Genomic DNA, 11,070 nt, shown 5'->3' on the forward strand with positions numbered 1-11,070 from the left:
CCGACAACGTGGATATTAAGAGATGACAGAAGTTTTATTGATCTTTCYCTTCTCACTATTGCGCTGTTGTTAACTGTGAACGTAGAAGGAGAAGCATTCAAAGCAAGCAAACCTTTTCAACATTAACCTCCATAAGTGAATTAAGCAGCACTATTCAACATAAATTTGGAGATCACTAATAGGTCAAAAAATGCGCTTCCTTCTTGCTCTGGGCAATCAAGATTCTCATAGTACAGAAACTCTGCCGCCTGCTATAAGCCTGCTAATTGCTACCCATTAGTGTGATAATCAGAGGCTGACCCCAAGGATGGGAGATAGCAGAAGCCTATTGGATTTCCCTGGCACCAGGGCACGGGCCTGTCCTTTGAAAGGATCAGCCAAGAGCTCATCCTACACGCTTGAATAAGACGATATAATTTAAATTCCTTCCAGGAGAGCAAAGGGTTAAACTCATCCTTAGGCTATCCTGCTGAAATCACAACAAATCTGGGGCAGTGTTAATTAACAGCCACAAGAGATTCTTTTCCCCATTAGCAGCAAAAAAAAAAAAAAAAAAAAAACTATTCCCACACAGCTGTGTTTTAGAAGTAAAGGTATAAACACTATTGAGCGTTTCTAGTTTAGCCCTCCAGTTTAGCATTACAAAACTCACCAGAGAAAGACACTAATTCTCTTCTTACAGTAGTATGTATGTATTAAGCATGCTCTAGCAGGGGTCAATGAAATAAAACCAGTGGAAGAAAGAGAAGCAGAGCTGGGAACAACAAATACAGCCTTGTTCCCCATCCCAATGCAATTTGCTTTTATACACACAAAATTTGTCACACCTGATTCCATGTTCCAACAGCACCAATAGTCTACCTTTAACAGAGCACAGCCCTAGATACTTTGGAGGCAAACAAAAATACCTAGGACCTGTGGAAATGTTCTTCAACCTTCCTCAGCCCAGTCAAAAAACAAAAAGCAACAACCCCCCCTCACATACAAAACACCAACCCTTAATTCAGGGAGGAACAAGTCCACAGAGATATACAACCATATCAGGAGGTTCTTGCAAGGCACTGAGCAGCTCCTGGGTGGTCATCACCTTTCCTTTGCTCTCTGAGGGGTATTTCATACCTCAGAGGGGGTGTGATGCAGTCAAATAGGCGTGCACCCTATCTATTCAGCAGAAGGGAAGCTYTAATCAGTAGATACTGAAGGCAGCAGAGGCTGTTTGAACATCTCTCATGTTACCTGGCATTTTCTGCAGGTGCCTTTTCTCAGCATGGATGTAGGAGAGGCAAAAGAAAACTGGATTTTTTTTTTTTCTCATTTGCTTAGTSATGCTATCTGCAGAAGGACTTCAACTGATATGGCAAGTCTGGATTGATTTGGCCTTTGCTTTGTCTGTCAGAGCTACATAAAAAAAAAAAAAAGAGCAAAAAGAGCAAGAATATTCATTTAAGGGGAAGTATAGAGGATTAGTGTAAACTGTAGCATATTATGGCACAGCTTCCATAGGTCTGTTAACTGACCGTATGAGAAATGCTAATCCCACCCTTGTTGATATGCAGTGAATTAGCTCTGCTATTTCCTGAGTCCACTAACAGCCTTGCAGCTTTTAGTGTGTTTATCCTCACATCATTTCCTCTAAAGTAATTAAGAGCTATTAATACCCCCTTTACATAGGTGAGAAATTAATGCAAAAAAAAAAAAAAAAGAGAGATACACAGGCAGCCTGCCAAGTCTTTTTAAATTAAAGAGAATTAGGCATCTAAATACCTAGGTGAAAACTGGCATTAAAGGAGTCACCTGCTGCCGGGCAAAGAACAGGGTTCATAGCAAGAGCATTTTCCCCCACTTTTGGCCATGGGAAATAAAAGAGCATCAGCAAGGAACAGGGTTCATAGCAAGAGCATTTTCCCCCACTTTTGGCCATGGGAAATAAAACAGCATCAGCAGGAGCACTCCTTAGCACACTGTGCTTCCAACTGTGCAGAATTTCGGTGGCAGAAATGAGGTGGGGATGGCTGCAAGCACCCAAGGGAGACACCTTGTGCTCATCCCACCATGGCCTGCCCGCCTTTGCTCTCCACGGGACAGCTCTTCTTGTGGGATATGGGAAATGCCGGGCAGCAAGGAATGGGGAACTGCCAATTCCTTCCACAAACTCCATTTCTAATGTACAAATGTGAAGGCCTAGCTCCTGCTTGCCTCTGTCATTTTATTTCCTTAACATCTCGTGAGCTTTGCATCGAGCAGCTCTCTTACAGCAGTGAAGTTGTGAAGGAGCCTTGCTGTATTTTGAGCAACGATTTTGAACTCCTTGAGCAGTTATCTGAGGTGTTGGGAAGTCTGGAACAACGTGGAATAGCTCTGACYCTCTACAATGGTCCAGGAGGAGAAACACACATCCCTGGCAGATCAGGGATGTGCTAACATTCCCGGCACGAACACAGATGATTCAGAGGTTCTCTATCTCACCTTTGATTTGGCAGTTATTTTGTTTCTTTGAAACTGTTGCTTAAAACATGCTGTGCTGTGCTTAAAATATGCACACAGATGTTGCATTTACAGCCCACTSTAATAAAACCACTGATGTGTACCACCACCCTCAAAGACCACATCAAAAAGTTTCTTGCCAGCAATATTTGAAAAATGAGACAGCATGGTAAAACTGCTGGAATTCTAACGTTAAATAAATGGACCTTTTATATCTTTTATCTTCCTCCAGGACTGATCTTGCGGGCTTCAGTTTACTGGAGTTGTCTCCAAGTCAGTTGGCATAAAAATATAATTGTGCACTATTTCCATCTACTTCCAATCTGCTAGGTCACACAGTGTTCAAGCCAAAGCCTTCTTAGTTGGTGGTTACTGGTGGACTGTGATTATAGATTTATTCTAACTGATGTATGGAAAAAGTTTTGTCTGTTACAGGCATTGCAATAAACTATCTGGGAAATCAAAGAGCTGTGATACATTTGCCTGTCTCAGGGCTGTTCTGTGCGTGTGAATAACTCTCTCCTACTAATTCTTATCTCCAGTGTCCCAGTTTCTCCCACTACTAGACTGCCTCCCTGTCAGTCACTTACTGTTTCAAAAGCACCATTTCTAAATGGTATTTTCTCTTTTGAGAGGTGACCCACTCTTTTACAACGGAATGAATGAGAAAAGTAAGCGGAGAACAACAACAAAGAGGAGCTGAAAGAGCATATTAGGAAAAAAAAAAAGAAAAGAAAAACAACTTATGTCATTTATTCATTTCATAACTAACTGCTTCTCCTCCAAGTAATTGTGCCATGCTGGAGACGGGCATAGTTCTCATTAGATCGCATGGCTCTTGTAAACACAAAATTGCTTTAGTGCAGACATGATTCATAAAGGCAGAGCAGATAGGTTGGCAGAACAGGACGCTCAACAACGTGGATAGGAGCATACGTAGAAATCATGATGAAACTTTCCAGAACGCTGAGGGTTTTTTCTTTCTACAGAAGAAATGACTGGGAAGTATGGTAAATTCCTGCCGCAGGATCTGTGTTCCTGCCTCCCCGTCTACAGGGTCTTTAATGGTTTCTCTCAGGCTCTCTCTTCCTTGTCTGTTCTCTTGGAAAGGACAGCAATTCATTGCACCCAGGCAAGAACAAAGGTGCCTTAGAAAGCCGTTCTCTCACACAAAACATCTGTGATATTTTTATTTCTCCCAGTTCTGCATGTTTGTTTTCATTCTGCAGCTTCCAACAATTTTGGAGGGCTGCATTCATCGTTTATTTTTATCTTGTTTCCATGGCTCATAAAGAAAGGCACAGTACCTCATCGTGCCAGGTAACACTAGAATGTTTTTGAAGTGGTTTTGCTTAAAAACTTCTTTGTTCTTCCCTGGTGCTGTGCCCCTCACACCACAGCTAAGCTGGGTTCGAGCCCGCATATAGTCAGACCTGATGGACCAGTAGTGGACTGGGAAGACCCAACATTTACCCTCCCTCAGCTGGGCCAACAAGACACAACAGCTCTTCATGCAAGCCCATGCTGGACACTGCTGGGGAACTTAGCCTGGAGGGCACGTGTGGGATGTTCCCACCAGACCCCAGYTGGGTTTGGCCCTTTCCATTCTCCATGCAACTTCCACCAGGTAAATCTTTCCTCCTGTTCGCAGGCTCTGATGCCAGGCAATGGCAATAGGGGAGGCAAAAGACAGCTGGGRCATCTCCCCAAGAGGGTGGCTGCCCATCTCTAATGAGTTGCTGCCTCCTGCCTYTGTGCGTGTGGCTGCGCGCTAGCACTGAGCAGGCTCAGCATCTGAACGGGGCTTTGCAAGGCAGGCRGTGCAAAGCAGTTTTATTAGCCAGCCAATCACACGAATGCAACCAGTTGCCCTTTAAGTGGTTGTTTTAGTATGTTTTTGCCCACATAAATGTGTCGTATAATTACAGAGTGATCAACTGAAGTGCTGGAGCAGGTGTCTCTGCTTGTTATTTATACACACTGCATGACATTTAGCTGGGAAACAGCAAATACCTGTGTGATAGTACCTGCAACAGCCCTAGCCCTGCCACAGAGGAAAATATTCTTAAAAATAACACGCAGGGATTGATGTCACCCTATGCAGKCTTTTTTTTCTTCTTTAGGAAACAAACGTCTCAAGGAAGGCGTCTCCACTTTCCTCTTTAACATGTYTGGCCACGATGGAGACAAAATAGATGCAGCTATTTACTTATTTCTTCTTTGTGTTAAGAATTACTTTTTGAGTACTCACCACTATCTGCCCGCAAAACTTCAACAGCATCAACTGTGCACTTTGGAAAGCAGGCTATTCCATGTCTACATGTCAGGCCCCAGTGAAATCCATCCAGCTGCTATGCCACAACTGCTACCTGGTCCACCTTCCTTGGGAATTGCTGTTTACACGGCTGTCATGAGGCTGGGGAAATGCTACATGTCCTGTCACTTCCGAAAGGATGGATCCTCAAGGCTGTGGAGCCCTGGAATGGTTTTCTAAGGAGAAGAAAAAACAAGCTAGTTTTAGTATAAGGAAAATAGTTATATTAACTGCACCCGCCAAATGGAGCTGCCTGGGTAGAGGAGTTCTGGACCACAATGCCCACCAGTCCCTTCCTGGCTTATTCTCAAACTCTTAAACCACAAAAGGGTTCCTTCCTTTGAATAAAAGGGACAGAGTTTGCCCTTTATATTKCCTTTTAAAGGTGAATGAGAAAAAAAACTGAGGACCTATTTGCAWTCGGATCCCAACAGAATAGAAGGTCATGCAGTTTCCCATGAGCTGTGCCTATTCGCGTCCCCAGAACAATGCCATTTGATCCTGTGAAGTGTTATGAAGCAATGGGTCATGGCCTCTGATGCAGGGATGTAAACTGAGGCCCCTTCTCAGACCTGCTGACACCAATAGGGGAAATTCAGGTGCAAGAGGCAAAAGCTCTGTTGGGTAACGTTCTTTCCAGGACGGAGTGGGTCATTTACTCAGTGACACTTACTCATACCCTTGGACTCTTATTCGTACCCTTGGGCTATTTCCCATTTGCTGATCCTGCACATTTCTGGGAGCGAAAAAGTTTTCATCCAAAACCTGAGGAAACCTCAACAGAAACAAAGCCAGAAGAACTATGGAATTACAACTTCATAGCTCCAAAGGCCTGGAAGCTGGAGACAAAGGGAGTGGATTTCATGGCCGGGCAGAGTCAATCATCCGCATCTCGGCCTTCAGTTAGTCCTTGTAATTAAYGATTAATGAGATGAATATTGGATAAGTAGCTAGAGGGAGGTGACTACCTACAAGAGGCTCAACCAGAGATGGCAGAGCAAGCCACTTGCATGGAAGAACTTCTTGTTCTTCCGTGTGCAAGCTTCCCTCATGGAAGAACTTGTTGTTCTTCCGTGTGCAAGGTTCCCTCGTGGAAGAACTTCTTGTTCTTCCGTGTGCAAGGTTCCCTCACCAAGGCACAATGCAGTAGAACATCTACAGCATGCAATTGTTCCCAGATCAAGCATGCTCCTAGATCCAGCATTACTCACAGTGATGATGCCTGCGCTCGCCACCCCTATAAATAAAGATATYTATTCCACTGTCACTTTTGCTTAACTCCAGACCCCACTAGCTGCTGTTAGGCTGTGGGAGGGTTGCTGTGCTGCAAGGAGAGTTCAGAGGCAGTGCTTTTTTTTCTGTTGGCCTCTAACTACAAAGGAAGAGGGATGACTGCAGCTTTTGTTGAAGACACAAAGCAGGGAAGCWGCAGATGTGTCAGACTCCCTTCACAGGCTGTGTTCTTCAAGTGCAGGCATCTGTTTTTAGAAGGCAGCATTAGTAACTCAGACATTCAGTAACATGAGAGAGATTTCATTTCAATCCACTGCCATGTATTTGAATGGGAAATCAGGTCTCTCTCTCATCACTTGCACAGCAAAAGAGGGCTGTGMGGGAGCTAGAAATTTCAGACAATTCTTGTTCCTTCCCGACATGTGGATACCCATTGTCTTTTAGCTCCATTTTCTATTCAACGCTTTTGAAAAATTATGATTCAGATGGAAAGGAGGAGCTCATAGGTTGGAGCTGCCCTACCTGGCTGGTGTCCTGCGACTACAGTGGTCTGACAAGACTGAAGTTGAGGATCAATTATGATGTCCATCTTCCTACTCAAGCAATTCAAATCACTCTCCTCTTTGTCATTCCATGCTGGAGTTCCCACAAACTCTCTCCTGTTTCTCCAGAGCAGCACCAAGATGTCCCTCAGCTTCCCTGCAGCCTGAAATACTGAGCCTCTCCAGGGCAGCAGTCTATGACTGACTCCTCCTTTCCATGCCCATTTCTATTTAGAAGCTGGAAGGGTCAGAAAACTATAAGATTTGGCTTGCAGGAATCAAATCCTGTATCATATGGGTAAATATGCACATCATAGGAAAGGGTAGGCAGGATTTCTAAGGTGGAAGAGGGCAGCTCCTCTGGGTGGCCTTTCCCTTGCCCTCCTCAGGTAAAAGAGCCTGCCCACACACTCGGATCCCCTTCATTCACTGATGACAGTCACATTGACTTCTCCATGATATAGGTACAAGTTTGTCTCCATATCATACCAGTGTGCTGCTGACAAAGTCAGTATCAGGTACCTCACAATGAACAATAAATATTCGGTAGCTTATATCTGGCGAATAGAAAAGCATTAAGAAAACTTTGATTCAGCTGTAAAGGTCATTTAATTTCCATAAATGCAGAAAACATTCAAAGTAGCACCTGGAATCTCTACTAACTATACATAAACACTCTCCGTGTGAATTGCATTGGTTCCATCCAGGCTACACTGCACGATATTATTAAAATAATTTGCRAAAAAGATCACACTCTGGAAAACAAGCTGTTGAGTGGACTGCACAAGAACACTTGTTCAGGAAAGAATAGACCAAATTTTTGAAAATTAGGTCCTGATGTTTTCCACTGGCATTGCAAGTGTGACTCTAATTGGAAGCTGTCAGCTCTCTGAAAGAAAAAAATGTATTATTGCCATCAGGTGACTGCTTCAGATAATAGCGCCAAATTAAGGAAAAGAACCAAGGTAAGAGTGGGAGGCAATAAATAGAGACAGATTCTACTGTCCTAAAACAGACAGTCAGTCAGTCATATATAAAGGCTGTTATCTAGAATAATATTTATATGATTCTTTTGTAAAATCTCCTAATAATATGCCAGGTATTTTTAAGTTAAGGGAGGAACTTATTATTCCTCCCCATTCTGCCCCAAATTTCCCCTGTGGTTCTGCTGTGGCTTGCTCTATGATGCAGGACAAGTGCCTTTACCCCTTAGCTTACCCCTGATTTTACTCTTGGTCCTTTTCAGCCTGTCTGTGCAGTGCATAATGCAGGCCTTTGGGTCTGGGACTTTCATAATGACATTACTACAAAAGAAAACTAGAATCTAGCTTAGGGGTTATCTGTAACCTGTGCAATYCTTACAAAAGCAACTTATTTCTCCTTAAAGTCAACAGGAACATCTGCAAATGAAATTACGGCTCTTTTTGCTCCAAACTGCTTTTTAAACATACACCCAGACATGTGGCTTAGACTATTTATCTCACTAAAATTCTGCTCTTTTGAATGTGGGTCTGATGGTTTTGAGTAGAGAAGGGTCTGACCACATAAAGCAGGAATGTCTTCTCATGCTGCTGACAATGTTTTCTCTCAAAATGTTGCCAAAATAATTCTGTTTGTTACACAATAATTCTGCTATGGTCTGATCTGCTTTCATTCCTATTGCAAGAGAAAATGAATCACAAAGCAGAGCAATGTGAATAGGCTGGCCATGCTCCACATATTCCAACCAAATGAAGACATCTATTTCCAAAAAAGAGGAATTCTATATCGAGCCTTGCAGACTGGAACGTAATGTTGCGTTTAGCCTGCCTTTTATGGCTGGAAAACCCTCTCCCCACATCAAGCTAACATTTACCTAGGAAAGCCAGTGAGAAGATTTATGACAGAGCAAAGCACCAATTTCAGGGTGTATTTAATCTAGCAATAGCAATTACCRATCAATTAATCTGATGTTTCATGTTACAAGCCCTGCCTTCACCAGGCACTCGCATCCCCTCCCCAAGGCTGGCTCAGGTCACGGGGTGCTGCTCTCACTTTATGTGCTAGTGCTCTGCCACTGTTCTCCCCACTTACATTGATTATTGCTGATTAAAAGTTTACACCACGGTAAGACCAGATGAAACGCACTTCAACGTCATTCCGGAGCTTATGCCATCAGTGAAATAAAAGCCTCTTTTCCAGGCCATGTTTTAAATTCAGGCTGAAGAGTATTTCCTGCAATATATTACCATRCTGGCTATATTTTCAGGCCAAGAAATGGCTACATCCTTGTGCAGAGGGGGTCATGCAAGGGTGACACAGCAGTTACACTCTTCTGGAGGGGAAGAGGCTTTCAGAAGCCGGGAAAAATAATGTCAGCCTTGTGCTATAAATGCCTACAGACTTCCACATGCCAACTGACCTGCAACAGGCACTCTCACAACACGGAAGAGGCTTGGTGTGGTGCTCTCCTCCCCYGCGTGCTTTGCTTGAGTTCTTGCTCTGATTTAATATCTCACACAAAAGGTTAAATCAGCCAGGGCTCGGAGCATCCCACTGATCTCCGGGAAATAAATAAGCTGGTTTCCTGGGAGTTTAGCCTGCAGGTGCTTAGGAAGGAGAGCAAGGGATACAAAGGGCTGTTTAGGGAGCCTATTTTGTCCAGTACTGAAGGTCAGTAAATGGAAAGGCTGCTGCTTTAATAGCGCATTTTTGCTGGTTTAGGCTGGTTTAGGTACAGGCTTAGGACTGTGGCTTTGGCTCTCTGCGCACATTGAAATGTCAGATGCTGTATCAGGGTGATGAATACAAGGTCCTATTCTCTTCAGATGAGGCCCGTGCTCCCTAAATCCTTCAAGGGCTTCTCAAAACCACAAAACACCCCCTTGGTGGGGAGGTCTGTGTGGTTCTCCTTGGTTTGTCTGAGGTTGAAAGCCAAACTTCTGGGCGAATGAGGCGCCCTTCCATACCTAAAATATATTAGAAACTCACCGTGTGCTTATAGCTACTTCTTTAAGGAAAACGGTGTGCTGAACTCGGATTCAGATTATTATTCCTTCTCCTAATTGCTTCCTTCTGAGTTTGGTGGTTTCTTATCCGTCGCCCTCTAGGCTAGTTGTACTGCATAAAGGTTTCAACAAGATGCCTTGATTGCGTGCTGTACATACAGAATCCAGCAAGCTGAGGGCAGCTTATTGTATACACCCTCAGCTACGACTTTTTATCCCTATATGCCAATTTCCTATTGCGTTCGCTGCTTAATATAAAATATATCTTCCTTAGCGGGTTTTACTTTAAAGATGACAAACGTCCTATTACAGAGAGACCTGACAGCGCAATAAATCAATAAAAAAATCAGAATAAGGGGAGAAAACATCATTTCAAATGCATAAAACTGCAATAACTTCTGCCGTTGCTGTTTTAAACATCAAAAGTTGCACCAATTTCAGACACTTTCCCTTGATGTGCTGATAATATTTAAGAAGTGCATATTTTACAGCACTTAGCTTCAAAATGTTCAGCCCCCCAACTCATCTGCCTGCCTGTTTCTGCTTAAGCACGTTGTGAATACGGTCTTAATAGGCTCGTATTTTCCATCAGAGCTCTCCTAAGATTCATGACCCATGGTGTAGCTTTACCCTGCTCTAACCTGGACTGAAACACAACCCACAAGGATTTGCTCCCTTTGGGGAGTCTCCTTTAGAATTTTATGGAGAAGACCCCACTTAGAGAGATTTCTTTAGGAATCTCTTGAAGAATGCAATGTATGGGACCTTCCCTCTACCACTCCACAGTGAAGTAGCAGTGGAGTTCTCCAGACTTACCTAACATGGGATGCCCTTGCTGTGGACAGTTTGATGGCTGATGTCCTGATCTGCAGATCACAGAATTTTTTCATCTTGGGTGAAATCTCTATCAAGCTACAATACAGAAGAGATGCACTGATTAAGGAAAATCAGCAAAAATCAGTGGTTCAAACAGCATCATCTCCCATATCCACCCCATGAAAATCCTGCACTGTTCCTCTCTCATGCAGATTCTGTGGCTGGGAATAATCAGTGTTAATTTTTCTTTTGAAACTGCTATTATTTCTGCCAGGGTAACTTTCTAACTATCTCTTTTTTGAAAGCCTACAAAGTTTTCAGGGGTGTGCACATTGTGGAAGAGTAATACCTTGGAAAACCTGTTGCAAAACCACCCAGGATAGTATTTCATGATCAAATACCTCTCCGTATTGCTCATATGGACCATATATTCCATCACAAAACAAATCACTAACATTTTCCCCCAGAAAAGAAGCACGTTTTCTGCCTTGCACTACCATCATCATACYGGAAAATGATGGCCATGAGACAGCAACGTCCTGAAGGATATTTAATTAACAGATTCCATATAACTCACTAGGCATTTCATAATTACTAATGGTTGTCATATGGAAGAAGCTCAGAAACCACGGATGGCAGTATTAAGACTCAAAGGAACTTCAGCTTGATTCCTCCTGTGCTTCAGCAGTTTGGT

At 43.3% G+C, this 11,070-nt stretch overlaps 1 long non-coding RNA gene across 1 annotated transcript; it reads right to left on the minus strand.

The window, feature by feature from the left end:
- Window positions 1-4,861: 4,861 nt before the first annotated feature.
- Window positions 4,862-10,415, minus strand: LOC112944915. The gene is made up of 2 exons (XR_003248867.1): window positions 10,377-10,415; window positions 4,862-4,974 (listed from the first exon to the last, which is right to left on the minus strand). It is a non-coding gene; the product is annotated as an uncharacterized LOC112944915 (long non-coding RNA).
- Between the last annotated feature and the right edge of the window lie 655 nt (window positions 10,416-11,070).

The sequence above is a fragment of the Nothoprocta perdicaria genome, unplaced genomic scaffold (genome assembly GCF_003342845.1).
Source record: "Nothoprocta perdicaria isolate Ctin4 unplaced genomic scaffold, notPer1 scaffold_178, whole genome shotgun sequence".
Taxonomy (NCBI): domain Eukaryota; kingdom Metazoa; phylum Chordata; class Aves; order Tinamiformes; family Tinamidae; genus Nothoprocta; species Nothoprocta perdicaria.